Source organism: Sylvia atricapilla, chromosome 11 (genome assembly GCF_009819655.1).
Source record: "Sylvia atricapilla isolate bSylAtr1 chromosome 11, bSylAtr1.pri, whole genome shotgun sequence".
In the NCBI taxonomy this organism is placed as follows: Eukaryota; Metazoa; Chordata; class Aves; order Passeriformes; family Sylviidae; genus Sylvia; species Sylvia atricapilla.
The window spans coordinates 16560420-16581942 of record NC_089150.1 but is presented as its reverse complement, the minus strand read 5'-3'; positions in this window follow the sequence as shown (position 1 = coordinate 16581942).

Here is a 21523-nt window from a genome sequence, read left to right as displayed (position 1 = left end):
GTCCATTTTGCTAGATGGACAGTGCTGGTAAAGGGGGAGGAGCAATCTGGCACTGCTATGACATCCTCACGATGTCGATGAGCACTGGCCCATTCTGAGGGTCCTCCATTGCCACCAATCTTGCTTCAGCCATGCTGCTTCCTGGCTTCAGCCCTTTACTATCCAACTCCACACCCTGCAGCAATTCCTTTCCTAGTGTTCAGGAACTAGTCTTTAACAGGGACTTTCTATTTCTCTCTGGAAGCAAGCTCCACTCTTCCCTGTGGGCTGTCACCTCCCTTTTACAGCTGCCACTCTATCAGGCTTTAGTTTTATTTGCTCTTGACTCCCAATATGCAGCTGGAATTTTGCCTGTTTACAGAGGGATGTATGGGAGTCTCTGGGGAGAGAAGCAGACAAGCTGAGGGAAAGCACTTTAATATTTGGGTGTGGGACAGTGGCCAAGGTATTTGTCTTCCAGTGAAGTTGTCAGAATTCAGAACAGTCCCAGCCAATCAGCACAGCTTCTTTGCTGTCATCCTTGGCAGACATGCCCATGAACAACTCTGCCATGAAGGCCCAGCTTCCTTCCATCTCCCCTGCCTGCACATGATGGAGACTCAGCTGAAGGTGGCACTGGGTGACATAAGCCCATCCGTACAGTAATTGCTCTGTCCGAAACACGACCAGTGTCCTATGCTGACATACAAAAAACACAGAACGTTCAGGGATTGCTGCAGGACTGGAAGAGTGAAGTGCTTTCAAGTTTGGTCTTCTAAAACAAATCCCAAGCCATGTATCCTAGAAGCCAGCACTCTTGAGGATGTCCAGTAAAAATATAAATACCGAGAGGAATGACTATATATAGTAGACAACATCTACTGGGGGAAAGAGAGTAAAAGAGAGAAGTTTGCTGTAGAAATGTTTCTTAGAAGCTTTTGATGGTTTTTATCTTTGTCATGAAAAACAGGACTATATCTGAAAGGTCAATATAAACTTTTGAACTTAAAATTTATCTCTATATCTCCTGTTATGAGTGTACATACAGACTCAATGTCATTGTATATTTTTAAACCATTTACATTGGTTCATCAGCCCTCTAAAGAAGACACTAAAAACAAAGTTTGCTTCTGCAAGTCTCATTCGCAGTAATGGGAACTGTTTAAAAGAAGTGATCCTGCCAATCTGATCAGAATAGCAAGTAGCTCTGCACAGAGATGTGGCAGGGCACAGGGCTGTCCAGATGTTGTCTGTGAATTTCTGTCTTATTTTGAGACTTCTGCGATTTCTAAACTTGCTGTTATTGCTTTGTGACAGCACAGCAACAGTGATGCAATTCTATGGGACCTGGTCATCGAGGCTTTTGAGGAACAGCAGTACTAGAAGCAGGCTTTGATGTGTAAAATTAAAATTTGATGCTATATCATACACATCAATATCTTCACAGATCACTTTTTGTGGTAAAGGGGCCACCCCACTGCACTGGATTGTGTATCTACAAGAATGGGTTTTTTCCTAGAAAGGCTAATGAACTTAGTAGAAGCGAAAGCACCATGAAGTGTTTTTTGCAAGGGCACAGAAAACCAGAAGCAGGGATGAAGTTAAAATTCAAGCTTTCTGAGTCCCAGTCCCATCCATTAGAACATATGCCTGTAATGTCAGTGTAGTGCAAACAGCCAATTGATAAGCTTTTTACAACAGGGATGACAAAGTGGAAACTATAATCTCCTAGATATGCTGCTTTGTGACCAGGAGAGGATTCCCTTGTAATTTTTATTTTTAAACTAGAAATAGTAGGCTGGCTCCCCTTGAATAACAGAACAGTAGAAGAGGACAAATTATATTTGTCAGCTCTGTCCACAAAGCTCACACAGTACTTGACCTCCCCAGCCCCTTTCCTGCATCCATGAGAAGCAGAGGACTTGTGTGGGAAGAGCAGAGAGAGGCAGGCACAGGAGTGCAGCCAGAAGTGAGCAGGGTGTGTCATGGTGGGGACTCATTACAACGGTCAGCAGTGACTTTGTCCTACTGGGTCAAGCTCTTGATGGAGAATGGAGTGAGCCCAAGCAGTGGTGACTTTGCTGTAGCAGGCCTGATGTCAATATTTGAGGAAGTTTTATGTAAGAAAGGTCCCTGTGGAGCTTCTCCAATCCTGGCAGCTCTGCCTAAAAACCAGTGGCTCCTCTTCTTTCTCCTCTGAAAAAAGTCTAGAAGGACTGTCCTAAGGCAAGATATGACAGACCAAGGTCAAGTAGTCTGCAGAGCCAAAATAAGGCAATAGGATTATTTTGAAAATTCATTTAAGAATAAAACTTGGGGATATCTAGTGGTGACATTTTCAGATAAAATCATTATCTGCCCTGGAGAATAGCAGTCAGGAAAAGATTATCAAGGAAGTATATATGAGCTACATAGGCACATTTCACTGCCATGAGATCTCAGTTTCCAGTTCACATGTTCCCAAAGGCTATTTATTCTTTTTAAAAGAATACTTAGTCAAAACTGGGAGCCAGCAGAAGGGAAGACAAATTACAGATACAATCAGCTATCTCTTCTGCAGTTGCTTGCATTTACAATAATAACAAAGTCCTGAATGTTAAGGGGTGGGAGGATCCCATTCTCCAGCAGAGCTGGGAAATGTTTTTAACCTAAGCCTCAAAAGGACGGGGTAATTTCAGCAGAATTCCTGTAAAGGAAGTGCGGCATTAGACTGCACACCCCCAAAAGTAGCACAACCCTTGCTCTGTTTGCTATTCTGAGACCTCACTGAAGAATTTAAAAAATTTGGCAAACCTGCATGAACCACAAAGGTGTTGTGCTGAAATTGCAAGAGATGCAGATTCAATGACAGCAGCACATAAGAAGGTCAAACGAGTGACACACACACAATGTGTGTGCCCTGACATTGTGCAGTGCAGTGTTTTAGAGAAACAAACAGCAGAGAGGTTTATCCTGGAGCACCCCAGACATGAGCCCTAGAGGACCTTAGCTCTGGCCAAGGCACCCACTGTAGAATGCTCTAACAGAAAGGCCAGAGGCTTGTTGTGTCCTAGCATACTTTAGAGTCACTAAAATGCTAAAATAGAAAGAAACAGAAAAATATTTTGCAAAGCTTAGAAATGTTTATTACCTCTCCATCTACCAGTCCTATCCCCAGTCTTTGCATTTCCTTCTACAGGCACGCCCATGACGTGTTTCAGTGCCATGGGCAAGCTGAAGGAGCCTGAAACCCCCTCCATTCAACCATCAGCATTCACTCTCAAGCCTGCATAGTCAGCAATGTTAAGAAAGCAGAGAGAAGGGCATGTAAAAAAAACAAAGTTAATTTGCTGAAATGTGGTATTTAACCAGGAAGAAATAAAGAGCAGTGCCCTAGCTACCCACAACCCTCTGCACTTGACAGCAGTGACAGTGTCAGCTTCCATCTGCTGGTGTTACAGGACACTTGCTATGCTAAATGCTGATTAGAATTAAAATGGAAATGGCTCTATGTGGCATTACTCTGCTATTAATCTTGATGCCCTACGTTTTATGTTGACAGTGGGCTTTTGCGAGAGGGAGCCTAAAAGACACAGGGTTGTAGAGCTGGGGTTTTTTGCAGTTGTTATTAAGGAAGTAAATGTGGTTCTGAATATGAGCATAACACAGTGAATTACAGGCTCTTGGTATCTCTGAAGAAGATCTTTGTATTGCCAGTGGTTACACAGTGAGCCCAGTTTTAGAAAATACATGTATGACTGTGTGCATAGTAAATTTTTGCTACTAAAATGGATATTTGATGTGACATTAGCATGAGTTTATTCAATATTTAATGCAGGTGCCTGCAAATCATGTAGCTACCTTGTGTTGTTAACTGATTTTACCATAATTGTGTACACAAGTGGTGTTCACAAATTGAGAATGGTTGATTAGAAAATGAGCCTTATGAGATGAGATTCTTCCTAACTGCACTGGAGTGGCTGAATAGAGAAGCTCACATTTAGGGAAAGATGTACATTGCATAGAACACTGGTTCAAGCCTGTGGAAGGGGTCATTCACATGACACATCCTGGGATGTCTGAGGAATGCTCCAGCAATGACGCTAGTCCATTTACTGATTTTGACAGTGCCCACCCACTAGTTTGCAGCTAAGCCTCTGTCTTGGGTTTTGCAACAGAACAAACAAAACAAAACAAAACAAACAAACAAATTTATTCTATTCCATCTGTTGAAACCTGGATCAGGAGATTTTCTTTATCTAAGTTGTAACTCCAGAAGGGAGGGGTTAACTTGCCTTCTCTGATAACAAGCCAGCTGTTATAACTGGGTTGGGCATTGTTTCTTATTTCTGTTCATTGTTCCCTACCCCCATGGGGATATCTTCTGTTAATGGACCATTAAAGCTCAGCAATGACATCACACATTACATCACCCTATTGTAAGATGCTCCACCCAGGGAGGAGGAACCAAACCATCTTCACCTAGATAAAAGGAGCCACAAGTGTCACCAGACATCCAGTGTTCCCACGGGATTCTCAAAGGCAGACCAGAGCCATCTCTGGACCCTTGGCTCCACAGGACCATCTCTACTTCCAACAGGACCACATCTGCCACTCCAGAAGGGCTTACATTCTTTGCCTAACAGCCTTTTAGGTGCAATTTTATAATAATTGGAAAGGGGAGTGGGGGGTGGGTGGGGGCTTACGTTCCAAAGGGAGACTCCAATCTTCCCTGGCAGATACCTGTCTATCTAAACCAAGACAGGCTCAAAGGCAGGCCAAGAAACTAGACTCACAGGATGGTTTGGGTTGGAAGGGACCTTCAAGATCACCTTGTTCCAACTCCCTGCCAATTGGCAGCTACACCTTCCATCAGACCAGCTTGCTCAAAGCCCCTCCAACCTGGCTTTGAACACTTCCAGGATGGGGCAGACACAACAGATTATTTCTTCTGTGGTCTTCTTCCTTACTGGGTTTTGTTAGAAGTCCCTTTCTTTGAATAACACCATAAACACCCTTTTCAGGAGGGGCAGGAGACTTTAAAGCTCAATAATCTTCTAGTAGGGAGGTTATCTATCCTCCACTACAGAACTATAGCAGCCAAAATTTATCCTGCCTTAGATGAGGCCTCTATCTGACCTGTCTCCTTAAGTCTAGTATACTCAGTCCTTCCACAGAACCACAGATTGGGGAGTGGAAACTGTTTGAATTATTTCTGATTTTCCTGGTATTACCACCTTTTCAAATCCTTGCATTGCTGATGAAAATTTTTCTTCAAAAACAATCAAAACAAAAAAAAGAAACAAAAACAGTCTGCAAGGCAGTTTCGGCTAAAACCTAAATAAAATTCAGCCTCTATGGGCTGAAGTTTTGCATCCATAGCAAAAGGTAGTAACAAATCTGATGTATGACTGCTTCATAAGGGAGAAAGACAACTATAAGGGCAGAGTGCTGTGCCCTTCTAGGCAAGGATGCCTTGAACAGCTGCCTGATCCCATGTACAGAGGCTTGATGGACCAGGTGTATCCAAGTAACTCACATCATGATAGATCTGCTGTGCTCAGTGAGGAAGTGCTGACATGGCTACAGAACCAGAGACATTCTCCAAGCTACCTGCTTGTCCTTGCCAGCAGATCAGATTTGGGAAAGATGCACTTCATTTTCCTGTTCCTGTACCTGCTGTATGAAGACTTAGCTGCTCAGGTTTAAGAACTCACCTAATGCTATGTACTAAATCACGGCTAAATTCCAAATTCAAATCTATAAAAATCATGTGACGTTCTATCAAAATTTCGAGCACTGACCTTAAGTCTGCCCCAAGCCCCTGGCTTCTCTTCCTTCTACAGAACACTCCCACCCAGGCTCCAGGCATGATGGGTAGCTTCCCTCTCCCTTATCTCATCCCTACAACACTAAGGCATGAGGAGGGGCTTGAAGGGGAGGGAAGAAGATGCCTGTAGTTGCCTGTAAAGTTGAAGATAACATTTAAGCTTTGTTGCACCAATGAGGCTGCGTTAAGCTCCCACGACCTTGAGCGAGAGCTACAGCTTGGGTCCTCTCCTAAGACTTTAATAAAGGGAAAATTGTTTCAATACAAAATAAGAATTTGGGACATTGTTCCTGCCTATATCGAGCTTAAGTCGAATATTCTGTGTCCTCAAATCCGACTGATTAATAATTAGAATGAGAATTTTGTCTTTACTCTAATGTGTTTAGGAAAACTGATGGATTTAATTTTTTTTTATCAGCCAAAATAAGAAAAATGTAATCTTTCTTAAATTATCTAATACAACACTGCAGAATAATTAGTTTCTATGAAAACAGGCATAATGGGACTGAATAATAAATCACTCTCTGTTTTGTATCTGTCTGTCTGATGGAGGAAAGATTTACCATACACGTGTAATGCATGATGCTGTAGGAAATACCAGTCATAGAAGAAATCTAAAAGGGGATAAAGTATTTCCAGCTGTGCATTATAAAGGAGGCATTTCATCTTGTGACAAAGCCTCAGGATAGGTCCAAATAATTATCAGGCAAAAAGCATCCCCTCGTAGGATGCCAATTTGCCAAAATACGTTGGCTCCTAAAACTCAGAATCTCACTTATTTCAGTAGACCTGTGCACGTCCAGAGTTTTCCTCTACCCTTTTCTTCCTTCCCTTTGGGGCCTTAGACACACTAATGCTGAAAGGTGCTCCAGGCCCTTCTTATTGGGCATGTGCAATCCACATTTTGTAGCTGGACAAGCCAAGACACAGAGAGATATACTGGCACAGCCAAGGCCACATGACAGGCTGTGATATGTCTGAGCCTGGATCAGAATAAAGTTCCCTGCCACAGACTTACCCCAAGCTCTCTTAATTGAATTGCAAGGCATAATTCAAATCTCAGGAGAAGTTGGATTGCCTAGCTGCTTTAGCTCTATTTTTCTTCTGAATTGTAGTTTTTCTTATTTTTCTTCTAGGAAAGGAACCAAAATGAAAGCAAGTAGGTTGATATCTTGACTCTTATCCAGGTACATTCATGTGGTGTCCAAAACAGGTTTGTTGCTGGGCATTATCATCCTGCTGCTTTCATTGTCTGCTGCTAGGACATCATCTCTGTGCTGATTCCATTTTGACTTGACTCCAAAGCCATGACTTAGTCTGACCTCCTTTTCACTTTACAGGTGAGTTCATGCTGATTTACACTGCCACACCACAACAGAATTATTCCTGGTGGGTTTAGTTTAGTACTTCCACAGAGAATATTATTTCTTTGATCCTGGCTTCAGCTTCTCTTCTTGGAAATTCTTTGAGACCAAAAACATGTTTGAAAAAGCAATATTTCCACAGTGCTTATGACCGGAAATATAGTCATAGGGAGGAGGCTCTGCTGTTAGATTCAAATGCATAACTTTCTTAGCCAATTTGACTCAATTCATATAGAAAGTTCAAAGGCCTGTGTAATTCTGTAATTCTTGCTGACTTCTTTGGAATGCAATTCATGGCACATCTGTCTTTTTTTGGTAATAGGTAAATACCCTCCAGGTCATTCTCCTGATAGTAGGACATCTAGGAGTCCTTCCTTTTCCATGAGTTGTCAATGCACTATACAGAGTTAGTAGTGATCCCCAGGAATAAAACCAGTTAAATCTCTGCTTTTAAGACCATAGCATTTGCACAGATTTTTTTTTAAAAAGAAGGACTGTTACCTAGAGTTGATGGGCAGTATGCTCTGTAGTGGAACATGACATCTGTTTAGCAGCACATTGCAGCAATACACAACAGTTTAGGTCTAGAAAGAAGAAATCAAACGACCTGACCAAAACCAAAGTGTGAACCTAAGTAGATAAAATAAATATTCAGAGCATATCCAGGCATATATTACTTTAAGAATGAATAGAGGTACCTTATTTCTTAGCTATGAGACATCTCTCCAATAATACATCATCCTCTACAGATCTGCTTTGATTCTATTGCATACAGATTCATGCAGGCCTGCATTATCAACCTGAATTCCACTATAAGTGCTTTTTTCCCTGCACTTTTGGCATGCCACAGCCCAAATCTTTCCCATTTGCAAGGTCATCTGAGATTTACAGTTTAAAGGGGTACAATCACTAGAACCAGCACTCGTTAAAACATCAAACATCAACAAGTTTCTAATAAATAACAAGCACAGTGACCTGTTCATGACACCTCTGTGAAAAAAAAATATTACATATTGCCTGTAAATGCCAGAAAAACAAGTCAAATGGGGACCGTGTGATGATCACACCTACAAAGAAATGCCATCTCCGGGTCAGCATCCAACACCACCCTCTACTGGATAAAGCCCAGACAAAGAGTGTTTTTGCAGGTGTAGCACAGTCTGACTTGGCACTTTTGCCGCATCAAGAAAGCATTCCTCTTGCTGTACTTCTGCCTTTTCCTGTACACAGGATCTTGAGGCACCCAAGCTGGTAGAGATTCACTTGTAACCTGTTCCATGTAACAGCGGTCCAGTGTGAAATACAACGGTTGGGAGACACTTTTCAGAATGGCTTGTTCATTTTCTCACACTCAGCAGGGTCACTCCTGGCCCAGACTTGGATTTGTTTACTCTTTCAGCTGTTCCCTACCATAGGTAGCTGTTCTCAAGCTGCCATAACCAGTGTCACAGGAAAATTACCACATAACATACATGACAAGTCACACCTACAACCACACAAAAGGCAAGATTATGCAGCGATGTGTCAGATGGATCATACTCGTGTATCACCCAACATGTAAGTTCATGAAAACTCACATCTCCGTCAGCTGAAGGAGTGCTAAATTACGAGCATTCAGGGCTGTAGGAACTGACAGGCTGTGACAGTGGGCAGCCCATTCCCAGGACACAAAACCAACACCTACCTTCCCCCACCACGTCTATATTCTTGCATTTATAGATAGGATCTATACCTGTAGGTTGTGCAGGTTAGAAACATCTCAGAGAACATCTCCAAGGTATCCATATGCGCAGGTTGTCCTTCCCTCCCTCTGTAGATAACTCTCTGCTCTGCTGTCTCTTGAGCAGTTCTCCCAGTGAAGTGGAACTGCTAGAAGAGGTAGCCAAGCAGGCTGAGGGATCAGTCACTGCTGAAGGTACATAGGCCTGAACTTCAGAGTGCCAGATCCAGCTCCCTTCTCTGCCACTGTCTGTATGTACTTTGGTACAAGTCATCTGGGCTCTCTGAGCTTCAGTTCTCCCTCTGTTAAACAAAACAGCAAAACTGTCCCTGCCAAATGAAGTATCATGAGAATAAGTATGATAAACAATGCAAGCCACTCAGATATACTAGCCTACACTGATGTGTTCTACCTTAAGCACCTTAAAAAGACTAATAAGGGCTTTATGAAGCACTTGATGAAATCAATAAATTGATGTCTCTGGATTTCAGCAGGCAGTGGGTAACCCTTGTGAGAGAACAGGTAGTGTCTTCATTGCCAGTACAACCAGTTTGCTGTTACATTTGTTCCTTCCACTTTGCCCTTCCCAACACACACAGTTTAAAATGTAGGAAGGATCTCAGTCACTGACAGCTATGAGCATAGAATTAGGTAGCTATATCAAGAAGGTAAAATGAGCGGCAAGCAGCAAATAGAGGAAAGACAATACCAAGCTGGGACAACGGAGGTTTGAGTTCAGTTCTCAGCTCATTCACAGATTCCCTGCATTATCTTTGCTGAGACATTTAGTTTCAGTATGCATCAACTTGCTCATCTGCAAACTGACGAAGAATAATCATTCCCCTGCCCTTGCTTTCTAATTAAATTGTAAGCTCTTGAGGCTGAAGTTTCCACTTATTGTTTGAACACTCTACATCAGCCGTGAAATGTTTCTCTAAATTGCAGAAAAAACTGTTACAGATTACAGAATATCTCTACTGTTTGTAAACAGTCTAGCCTGGTCTGGAATAGCCATGCACATGAACACAGCCAGTGAGCTCCACTGGACCCTGTCACAGCTGAAGCAGAGTGTTGTACTAAGAAAGCAAGATCCTTTTAGCAGTAGATTGCCCCTGCATATTTGCATAGAGCTGTGCCCTGCTAAATAGACTCCACTGGACAGAGATGTACTTGAGAGGTCAGTGAGTGCAGCAGTGTTGGAGCAGCTCTGTGAAAGTCGCTCATGTCCCAAAGCAATGGTGTTATTTAGTTATTTGAAATGGTGTGGAGCACTCTACCCCTCTCTTACCCGTGATGTGATTACATGTATGTAGAGTGTGAGCCCTGAGCCCCACCAGTATGTTCAGGAATTGTCAAAGTAAGGTAACAGCGACTATAGAGAAACTCCTTCAGACAGGGTAATCTCAGTCTCATGACATTACTGAGACACACGTCACCCAAATATTCTATTCTCACCTTCTTTCTGTTTCCCAGAGACTCTTCCAGATACCTCTCTTCTGACAGGAAGAGGTAGCAGAGCTCAAGGAAGACGTATTTGCTAATAACCATATAGAAGCAAGGAGCCACATCTCCACAATGGATTCAAGATCAGCCCATCTAGTTCTTAAAGAGGCGCTGCATGAAGAGAAAGTAAGTGAAGGTTGAAACACCTCCTGTATGAATACAGGGTAGATCATGAACATAATGCCATTCCTATTCCTCTACCACAAGAGATACCAGAAGAATGAAATGGCTTCTGTGGGTGGGTTGAATTTTTTTGCAAGTTACTATGTGGCTATTGTTTCAGATTTGGGGTATTTATCTTGCAAGGTCTGTTGCAAACACTGTAATTTTCCAGCAGTCAGGTGCATTGAAGACAATAGTACTAATAGTACTAATAATGTGACATCATTACTTTTGTTCCATAGCAACATTTCCCCCACCCCTTACACAACAGGTTATAAGTCTGCATTTTACAGCACTATAAAACTCCTCCAGCTGTTATAAATATACCGTTTTAAGCACTTGCATTTGAAAAAATGAAACAGAAAAATACCACTGAAAAGTTCAATGCTTTTTCTTCTCTGCATTCAGTTGTATTAACTTTTTCCCTACTGGTCTCCCAGACCCACTGCTGGGCTGGCAGATTTCCACAGAAACCAGGGGAACACTCAAGACTCCCGGTTGTTTGCTGGCACAGAGCAACTATTTTGCTATGAGAGATGTTCAGTGGAGCTGAACCTTTACTAAAAGGATACATCTAGCTTGTTTGTCAACATAATGTGTACATGCCATCTAACTGGATCCAGGGCCATTGGCAATGGACTTCTAGAAGTGGAATTCATCATGGTACTGTAAGGTGGGACAATGGTCACTGGTAGAGTTGCTTCCTATCTGCAGAAAAAGACTGGTGTTGTGGCTATTGGATATAACTACACTTTATGCCTCAACAAAGTTCTCAACAAAGCACTTAATTCCGCCAGAAAGCGTTAATTTTATCAATTGTTAGGTAGGACAAATCTTCAGCACAGGTGTACCTGTAGGTGGGACATGCCTTCACTGAAGCAGGGGAAGAGGCAGAGTCTATACAGTGGCACAGGTCCACTTACAGTTCTTACCTAAGGAGTGCAGAGGCACTACAAAGACAGGGAGTTTGGACTGCCTCACCTCTTGGCAATCCACTTGTTTTTAGTGATGCTTGTGTTAAAAGGCCTCTTTTGTTTTGGATGTGTTGGTTCAAGCAATGTCTATAAAATGATTAATTAAACATGCACTATTTGAAGCCGACAGAAGTTTTCCACCAATTTAAATTTGGGAAAGACACTTCTAGTCTGACAAACACCCATGAAATCTCTTTTAGGAATCCAAGAAGAGGCAAACCTCAGCCTGAACTTGTGCATTTTGTTGGAACAGAAACAACTGTAGTCCTCAATCACTAGTACCCCATAGTGAGGAGATAGTGAAGAATGTTGTCTTCTTGTTGCTTCTGCTTTAATTGGAACTCCAGAGCAGTGTCTGGCTCTCACTCTGTGCAGTGATGGGTGTTCAGAGCCATGATTCTACTAAAAGTGTAAAGCTGTTGATAGAAAGAAGTAAAACTAGTATTAACTAATTTCAGGTGAGATCTACCTCAGGCATGCTCTAAGATGGGAGCCTTATTTTACTGGGCTGTGGATTTTATCATCACAAATGCGGCTTCAGATTTTTCCTTTCCATACATGCTACTATTATTTTATTTTCCTTGCCAGTGCTTGAAGCCACCATGACAGTGTATTGAGTAATGACAGAATAATTGTTTGTTTTATTGATCATTATAAACCTTTCTGCATTTCTACATGATTTATAGTGTTTTAAATACTCTCTCCTTTCCTCTCCTCTCCATTCCCCTGGCATCAGGGCAGCTAAGTGGAACAAAAGCCCACTGGCTAGAAGCAATCCAATTAACAATGACAAAAAAAAAAGGAAAAAACTTTGGAAATAAATGAGTCCTTACACCATTTATTTGATTCCCTTTTCATCCTTTCACATAGAAAAGTGTAATGCAGTTAGAATTGTGAAGAAAGGAAAGTGCAGGGGAGGGAGGGAGGGAGGCAGGAAGGAAGGAAGGAAGGAGGGAAGGAAGGAAGTGCTGCTAATGGGCTTTTTCATTCGAGTTCAGACTTTGCTATGAACTTGTGCTCGCGTACCAGGTCAGGACTGCAGGCAGCTCAGTTTGTTGGTGCTCAGCCCATAGTCCACAGCACTGGGCAATGTCCTCTGGGTGATTCACCAGAGCTCACTGTCACAGCAGCCCACTGAGACACTGCCACCATGTCCCAGAAAGAGAAAAGCTGAGGCTAGCCATTACGAGTCCCATTTATCCAACTGTTCATTTCCTGCCACTTCCATTGGGGTGTTTTTATTTGTGCATACAGCAGAAATGTGTATCTGAGATATTTTAGCTACAGTTTACCCCATGGCCACTTACTCAAGAACCAAATAACCCTTCCAACTTCACTCACACAGTGTCATCCCACTTGTCCAAAAAAAGCATCAGGCACCATTATAAAGACAGTACAGTACTGATACCAAGAATTTCCATGCATTTATACCTAAAATTACAGCAATTTTCTCTGTAGAACTAGAGTTTTCAGCTCTAAGATGTAAGCAGATGTCAGCATGTCATAAGCACCCTGCTATTCACACACTGCTAAACAGTATGAGGTGTCCCAGCAGATGAGAAGGGGATCACAGTAGAAAACAAGCTATAATCACTGGAATAGGTCATGCTTACCTGACTTCTACTTGGAAATACCTGAAGAGACAGGAATTAGATCATTTACATACTTGAAAAGTCACAAGAGTGTTTTGGGGCTGTTGAGGAAACCACTAGAAAATGAAGAGAATGTTGGAAGAGGTCCCTTACCCTTTAATCTTTATTTCTGAATTTATAAGGAGATACTCACTGGAATTTTTATCTGTCCTTTCAGCAAATTGATTAGCAGAGAACAGAGGAGGGGAAAGGAGAAGTTGCCCCTTGGCCATCTTTGCAGATTACTGAACCAGTAGGTAGAAATCCAGTAATGCAGAAGAGTCAGGCAGGGGAGAAGTCCTTGGAAGAGCCCTTTATGCACCTGATGTTGGAATGTGAAGGATGGAGCAAGGGCAGCCCTGAGCCCGTTCCTTGCTTCAGATATGACTACAGTGCAATCAGGAATGTGATTGCAGCACATACTGGCATCCTCCAGCTACTTCAGATTTAGAGAGCAATGCTTTACCCTGTGCAGCATCTCTTTATTTATTAAAGACAGGAGCACCTGTGAAAGGCCAGCATTGTGCCCCCACTGTTGCTGCCATCTGGTTGAACACCTAGACACCACTGTCAGAAGGCAGGGAAGAAATTCTGAATGGCGCCATATATTCAAAGCATAAACTGAAATTATAAAAATACAACCATATCATCATGCTACTTGGCCCTCCAGAACTGGTCATCTTGGCCTGCCATATATATACATAGACACTGGCTTTTGAAAATAGATCACAGCTCCCAATCACTCTCATATTCAGGATGATCATCTCTTCACATGGGTTACCTGATGGCTCTGAATAAAACCCTTATTCCTCTCTAGTAAATGTGATCCAACTCCATCCTGATTTCTCATGTTTACACTCAAAATCAACTTTTCTCTTCCTCAATGTTTACTTTTTATCCACAAGATACAGGCATGACATAATCAAGAAATCCAAACTATGTGCCTGACAGAAGATTTTCTCTGAAATACAGAACTACTTTATAGCAATCAATAAAGCACTAGAGTAAACCCATGCCTTCAGTGGAAATTCCTTCAGCTGAAACTCAGCTTAGCATCAGCTAAGGTGCCATCACTGGAGGACTTAATAGTACATATCAGAGAAGAAACAGTTCTGTTATCAGTGCACCAATTGCTTTTGTCTCTGGTTGCCTTTGAAAACTCCAATCTTATAAGTACTCCCTGTCGGTTTCCATCTCCTTATGCAGGAATAGAAAAGACAAAATATGATTTTGAAATCTTACAGAACAAACGTATCTGCAAAGTCTGCCTATTTAGTACATGTAACGCTTCCCAGGAAAGTGAGTTGATGCCATCAAATGGGAATAAGATTTGGAGGGGAGGGTCCCAAACATAGAAGTCTTCTCCAATTCATTCTGTTGGGTTAGTAGAAGAATACTGGATCATAAGGAAGTCTCCGGAAACAGCACAAATCAAATGCTGTTTCTTTGAACTCAGTGGAAGGGAAATTTCAGTCCCTTGAATGGTTTCATAATGCATCAGGGCACATCACAGGCGAAGGAAACAGTCTAACAGAATTGCATTAATTTTCATGAACCCAACGGCCCTGGAAAATCATGAAAACTGCAACATAATGAAAGCCTGGAAGGGAAAAACCTGCCCTCTTCTTCACTGCTGGAGAATCAGAATGCGGATTCCATCAAAAGAGAGAGCCTGAGAATCCACAGCAGGAATAAAAATCAACCCTTTTGCTCGTGGGACTGCAGGGTTGAGGAGTCATCCTTCTCCCAGTTACTCGTCTGTCAAAAGAGATAAACTCCTGTATGAGGGCTGCCCATCTCTATGCAATTAGACCTTAGCACTCTGCATGACACAATGAACTGCTGCCAGCAGGAATTAAAGAAGACATTTTCTTCTGTCTTCACAGTATTTATCTTCTGCCCTCCTTTCTCAGGCCCTGTCTCACAGATTTTAGTAGAAATATATTGGATTGATAATGTCCTAGATGGATGAATGAAGCTCCAACAAAACACAACAAAAATAGTTTCTTGCTTTTATGTGAAGTGAAAAAATCAACCCCAAGTGCAAACCCCTGCCAGACCTTATCCTTTCAGATATTCCAATCTCCTGCATTTTACTCAAAAGTGGACCTTGAAATAAAAAGCAGGAACTGTCTACTTTACTACTGTTGTTACTGATCAGAAGGATAACTCAATTCTCAAAACTACCCCAAGTACTTCATGCCTACTTCATGCTACTGCATTTTGATGAAGCCACACACTGAATGTAAACACAGGTAACATTCTGTGGGGCCAAAAATGTACCTTGGTTTCATTCCTACCTTTGCTGGTTGTGAAGCAGACAGCAGTTAGCTAACAGCAGTTGCTTTTCCAGGAGCTTTGCTGACATCATCTCCAATGCCAGGGAACAAACAAAGCTCTTTTAGCAGGATAAAAAGCACAACATGCATTGAGGTGGTTGTTAAACAAAAATAACCAGCTAATTTCAGCTCCATGTAAAAGCATGGGAAATAATCACTGCTCAGTGAAGGGAAAAAGGACAAAATCAGTACAGAGAGAAACCATTTGAAAGGTTGTGAGAAACTTGTACAAGCCATGAGTACTGAAACTATTTTTAATATTATTCAACAGTGCCATTTTAAAGCCTTGTTTGCCCAGGTGACTTAACCCCCTCAGTAACTTAACCCCCTTGGAACACACTGAAAACATCTGATCAGCACTGCATGGGTAGTGTACAATTAGAGAGGTAGAAACATCACTGATTAACTGGCAGAGTAAAAATTTGCAGATGTGCAAATCAAATACAGATAAATAACAGCTTCCTCCAGTTCATCTAAAGAGCCAGTCAGGGAGAAAGGACTGAAGCCACAGTTGCTAAGCCACTGTCCCACTCCTTAACCACAAAACCATAGCTTTTGAGATTTAGATCTTAATCACATGGAACAAGCCCAGAACTACTTTATGTCTCAGTGCAGCTTCCTGAGATACTACCGTAACCTAGAGATCCTTTGCTCAGAATGATCAGCATCCTGTGACCACAGCTACCTCATTCGTTTTCCTCCCAGTCATGGTATTTCCATCTGCTGGCCTCAGAACAGCTTTCAGGAACCAAGTGCTGGAATTTCTCACTGGCCTGCATTTCAGACAGGAGTGCTTCTCACAAACAAGTACTGGCCTGAGATCCAGTGCATGCAGGGCCTTGCTGACCTCCCACCTGCCCCACAAATCCTGAGACCAGACAGTGCATGACTTCACCACCTGGGCTACAGGAACACCTCAGGCAGGGCAGGGAGGGTTCACAGAGCATATGGCTTGTTGCAGGTGAACCTCAGCAGGCACTCCTGTGGGATCACGGTCACATTTCCACAAGAGAAGAAGAAACCCTCAGGAGGAGTGGGCTGCCATTCTTCCTCAGGCAGATTCCTGATTTCCACTTCCGAAGGCCTGAACAAAGCTTCCCAGCCAGGGCCCTACTTCCTTCCACACACCAAACCCACCTGAGGAGGTGGAGCTGCGCTTCCAAGACAACCTGGATATGCTCCTTGCCATTCCAAAGCCACCCTGGCTGTGCTACCTGCCTTTCTGGCTTCTTCTCCCAGCACTGCAAAACTCAGACAAGTCTGACCAGCTCCCTTCTATCATAGGTAACTCCACACACCCTCCATCCCCTTCAGATGATTCCTGGGCAGCTGCTCTTTACAGGACTGAAACTGCTCACTCAGAGCGACTGCTCTGAGAAATACTGTATTGCAGCCTTGGGCCTCTCCTCTTCAAGGGCCTTTCCCTCATGCTCCTGGGACTGATCTCCTCCAGGGGCTGTTCCCCTCAGGGCTCGGTTCCCTCTGGTGCCAAGACTCGCGTCTCTCACGGGCTGCTCCACTCACGGCGTAGGACTCCCCCTCCCTGAGGGACTGTGCTCCCGCACTGTGCCCGTACCCTCCGCCATCCCTGAGGGGCTGTGCTCCCCGCACTGTGCCCGTACCCCGCCGCCCTGAGGGGCTGTGTCCCCGCACTGTGCCCGTACCCTCCGCCATCCTGAGGGCTCTGCTCCCCGCACTGTGCCCGTACCCTCCCGCCACCGAGGGACTGTGCTCCCCGCACTGTGCCGTGCCTCCCGCCATCCCTGAGGGACTCTGCTCCCCGCACTGTGCCCGTGCCCTCCCGCATCCTGAGGGACTGTGCTCCCCGCACTGTGCCCGTTACCCTCCCGCCATCTGAGGGCTGTGCTCCCCGCACTGTGCCCGTACCCTCCCGCCATCCCTGAGGGGACTCTGCTCCCCGCACTGTGCCCGTGCCTCCCGCCATCCCTGAGGACTGTGCTCCCCGCACTGTGCCCGTACCCTCCCGCCATCCTGAGGGGCTGTGTCCGCACTGTGCCCGTACCCTCCGCATCTCTGAGGGCTCTGCTCCCCGCACTGTGCCCGTACCCTCGCCATCCCTGAGGGACTCTGCTCCCCGCACTGTGCCGTACCCTCCCGCCATCCTGAGGGACTCTGCTCCCCGCACTGTGCCCGTACCCTCCTCCCGCCATCCCTGAGTGACTCTGCTGCCGCCGCACGTGGCCCGTGCCCTCCCGCCATCTCTGAGGGCTCTGCTCCCCGCACTGTGCCCTATCCCTCCCGCCATCCCTGAGGACTGTGCTCCCCGCACTGTGCCCGTGCCCTCCCGCCATCCCTGAGGGCTCTGCTCCCCGCACTGTGCCCGTACCCTCCCGCCATCTCTGAGGGGCTGTGCTCCCCGCACTGTGCCCGTACCCTCCCGCCATCCCTGAGGGAGCTGTGCTCCCCGCACTGTGCCCGTACCCTCCCGCCATCCCTGAGACTGTGCTCCCCGCACTGTGCCCGTGCCCTCCCGCCATCTCTGAGGCTCTGCTCCCCGCACTGTGCCCGTACCCTCCCGCCATCCCTGAGGTGCTCTGCTCCCCGCACTGTGCCGTACCCTCCCGCCATCCCATGAGGTGCTCTGCTCCCCGCACTGTGCCCGTACCCTCCCGCCATCCCTGAGGTGCTCTGCTCCCCCGCACTGTGCCCGTACCCTCCGCCATCCCTGAGGGACTCTGCTCCCCGCACTGTGCCCGTACCTCCCCATCCTGAGGGACTCTGATCCCCGCACTGTGCCCGTGCCTCCCGCCATCTGAGGGCTCTGCTCCCCGCACTGTGCCCGTACCCTCCCGCCATCCCTGAGGGACTGTGCTCCCCGCACTGTGCCCGTGCCCTCCCGCCATCCCTGAGGGGCTCTGCTCCCGCACTGTGCCCGTACCCTCCCGCCATCTGAGGGGCTGTGCTCCCCGCACTGTGCCCGTACCCTCCCGCCATCCCTGAGGGACTGTGCTCCCCGCACTGTGCCCGTACCTCCGCCATCCCTGAGGGACTGTGCTCCCCGCACTGTGCCCGTGCCCTCCCGCCATCTCTGAGGGCTCTGCTCCCGCACTGTGCCCGTACCCTCCCGCCATCCCTGAGGTGCTCTGCTCCCCGCACTGTGCCCGTACCCCCGCCATCCTGAGGTGCTCTGCTCCCGCACTGACCGTACCCTCCACGCCCATCCCTTGAGGTGCTCTGCCTCCCCGCACTGTGCCGTACCCCTCCCAGCCATCCCTGAGGGACTCTGCTCCCCGCACTGTGCCGTGCCCTCCCGCCATCCCTGAGGGACTGTGCTCCCCGCACTGTGCCGTACCCTCCCCGCCATCCCTGAGGGACTGTGCTCCCCGCACTGTGCCCGTGCCCTCCGCCATCTCTGAGGACTCTGCTCCCCGCACTGTGCCCGTACCCTCCCGCCATCCCTGAGGGACTGTGCTCCCCGCACTGTGCCCGTACCCTCCCGCCATCCCTGAGGGACTGTGCTCCCCGCACTGTGCCCGTACCCTCCCCGCCATCCCTGAGGGACTCTGCTCCCCGCACTGTGCCCGTGCCCTCCCGCCATCTCTGAGGACTCTGCTCCCCGCACTGTGCCGTACCCTCCCGCCATCCCTGAGGGACTGTGCTCCCGCACGTGCCGTACCCTCCCGTGTCCCCTGAGGGACTGTGCTCCCCGCACTGTGCCGTACCTCCCGCCATCTCTGAGGGACTGTGCCCCGCACTGTGCCCGTACCCTCCCGCCATCCCTGAGGGGCTCTGCTCCCCGCACTGTGCCCGTACCTCCCGCATCCATGAGGGATCTGCTCCCGCACTGTGCCCGACCCTCCAGCCATCTCTGAGGGGCTGTGCTCCCCGCACTGTGCCCGTGCCCTCCCGCCATCCCTGAGGACTGTGCTCCCCGCACTGTGCCGTAACCCTCCTGTTATCTCTGAGGGACTGTGCTCCCCGCACTGTGCCCGTACCCTCCCGCCATCCTGAGGGACTGTGCTACCGCACTGTGCCGTGCCCTCCCGCCATCCCTGAGGGACTGTGCTCCCGCGCTGTGCCCGTGCCCTCCCGCCATCCCTGAGGGACTGTGCTCCCCGCGCTGTGCCGTGCCCTCACGCCATCCCTGATAGGCTCTGCTCCGCACTGTGCCGTGCCCTCCGCCATCCCTGAGGGGCTGTGCTCCCGCACTGTGCCCGTGCCCTCCCGCCATCCCATGAGGGACTCTGCCTCCCCGCACGTGCCGTGCCCTCCCGCCATCCCGAGGGGTTGCCACTAACGGTTGCGCCTGTCCCCTCCTCCGAGGGCCATTCCCGCAGGGTTACTGAGGAGGGAAGTGCAGGCCCTGGGAAATGAATGTGCGGGCCCGCGCACAGCACGGAATGGCTCAGGGAAAATGCACCATGCGTTTGTGTAATCTGATGCAAATGGGCGTATATTTATTGCAAATGTGTGTTAAAGTAGATTCTACTGATGCTCTCGCTTCAAATATTGTGCGTGCTTATACCTATAAACACACTTAAAAACACCCCGGAAAGCTGCAGCGACCCCATCGACGTGAACAAGGCACTGTCTTTACCTAAGACCAAAAAGTAAAGTACAGCGATTGTTTAAAGCTTTATGAGGCTGTTGGGTGTATTTAATCAAGTTTTCTGGCCAAATTCCAGTGAGTATAATTATACCTCCTCTACCTACCCTAGCTCTCCCACCTGGTCCAATGTTTTCCTGTTTTCTTCTGGTACAAGGTGTTAAATATCTACTCCTCCTCCAGACACTAATACATGGGTTAGCTGTTTCCTGTGTCAGGAGTGTACATGTTCTCAAGCTGGGAATGTTTCAGGGAGCATATGCTTCCCATCTCTGTGACTCAAAGGGAAATAGAAGGGTCAATTAGCTGCTGGCAATTTTAATTCGTGTGATGAGTATTCTTCCGCTTCAACATTGTCTTGTTGTGTTGCCTAAAATTCTAATTTGCAGAGGAGTTTATGTTCTAAGCCTAGAAATGTTTGTGAAATTGATTTGTAGCTCAGTATGTATATAATAACACCTGCATATATGAATGTATGGAAAGTGACTCTGTAACCAGATAATCAATGGATGTTGCCAAGTTCCTGAATTGAGCATGAGACAGAATTAAAGTGGTAAGGAAAAGCTCTGGAATTATTGTTGTGTAAATATTTGCTTTGAAACATACTGTGAAAATGATTCAGCTACCCATTCAGAATTGGGATGGGTAGGTACTAATATTCAGAAAGTATCAGGAACTTTATGTGGCACAACTACAAAAGTTGTGTTGAAGGTGGCATCAGCATGGCACAGCCACTTCTAAACAGAAGAGAACCTCTGTGTTGTCTTATAAATTGAGGTTGAAATAAATTGTAAACAATATTGGGTTGAGGGATTTGATCTGATTCAGAGTTTCAGAGCAAATATTAAATAGCCTAGAATGTGGATGTATGCCATGTTTTATATTCATAAGAGTGTGTTTCTAGTGCATTAATTTGGTCACATAATGAGTGACTAAAATCTTCCTTTTCCCCAAAAGCACTTTTAAAAATTGCTACTAAATTTCCAGATATTCCTATGTGCTCTCTAAAACGAAAAAAAAAAATGCAATTAAAAAGGATGCTAATTTCCTCAGGACTAGAACACATAGGAGGATGGATCATCGCTCTGTGTCTGCTCCCAATCTGCTTGGTGGGTCTGGGCAAATCGGCTCTCCATGCTTGTTTGCCTTTTCTTAAAATGGAGATAATATTTCCAACCTTTGGAAGGTATTTAAGACTTAATGGTGAAAAGTGTTGTAGAAGTGTTAGATACTCTTGAGAGTGTTCAGAATTTTCATTTTGAATTTAAAAAGATAAGAGTACAGACATTAGAAATTAGAGCTGTACTGATCGCTTCAGATCCTGTGTCAAGTATTGATTCTATTTTCCAGAATGGCTATAGAGTAAACAATTCTGCAGTGTGTGACTTGCAGTTTTGTTTTCCAAAAAAAGAAAAAGGTAAATTGTTCTTTGTTCTAGGAATTCCTTTGCTGTTTTAAGGAGATATGCTTTGGGT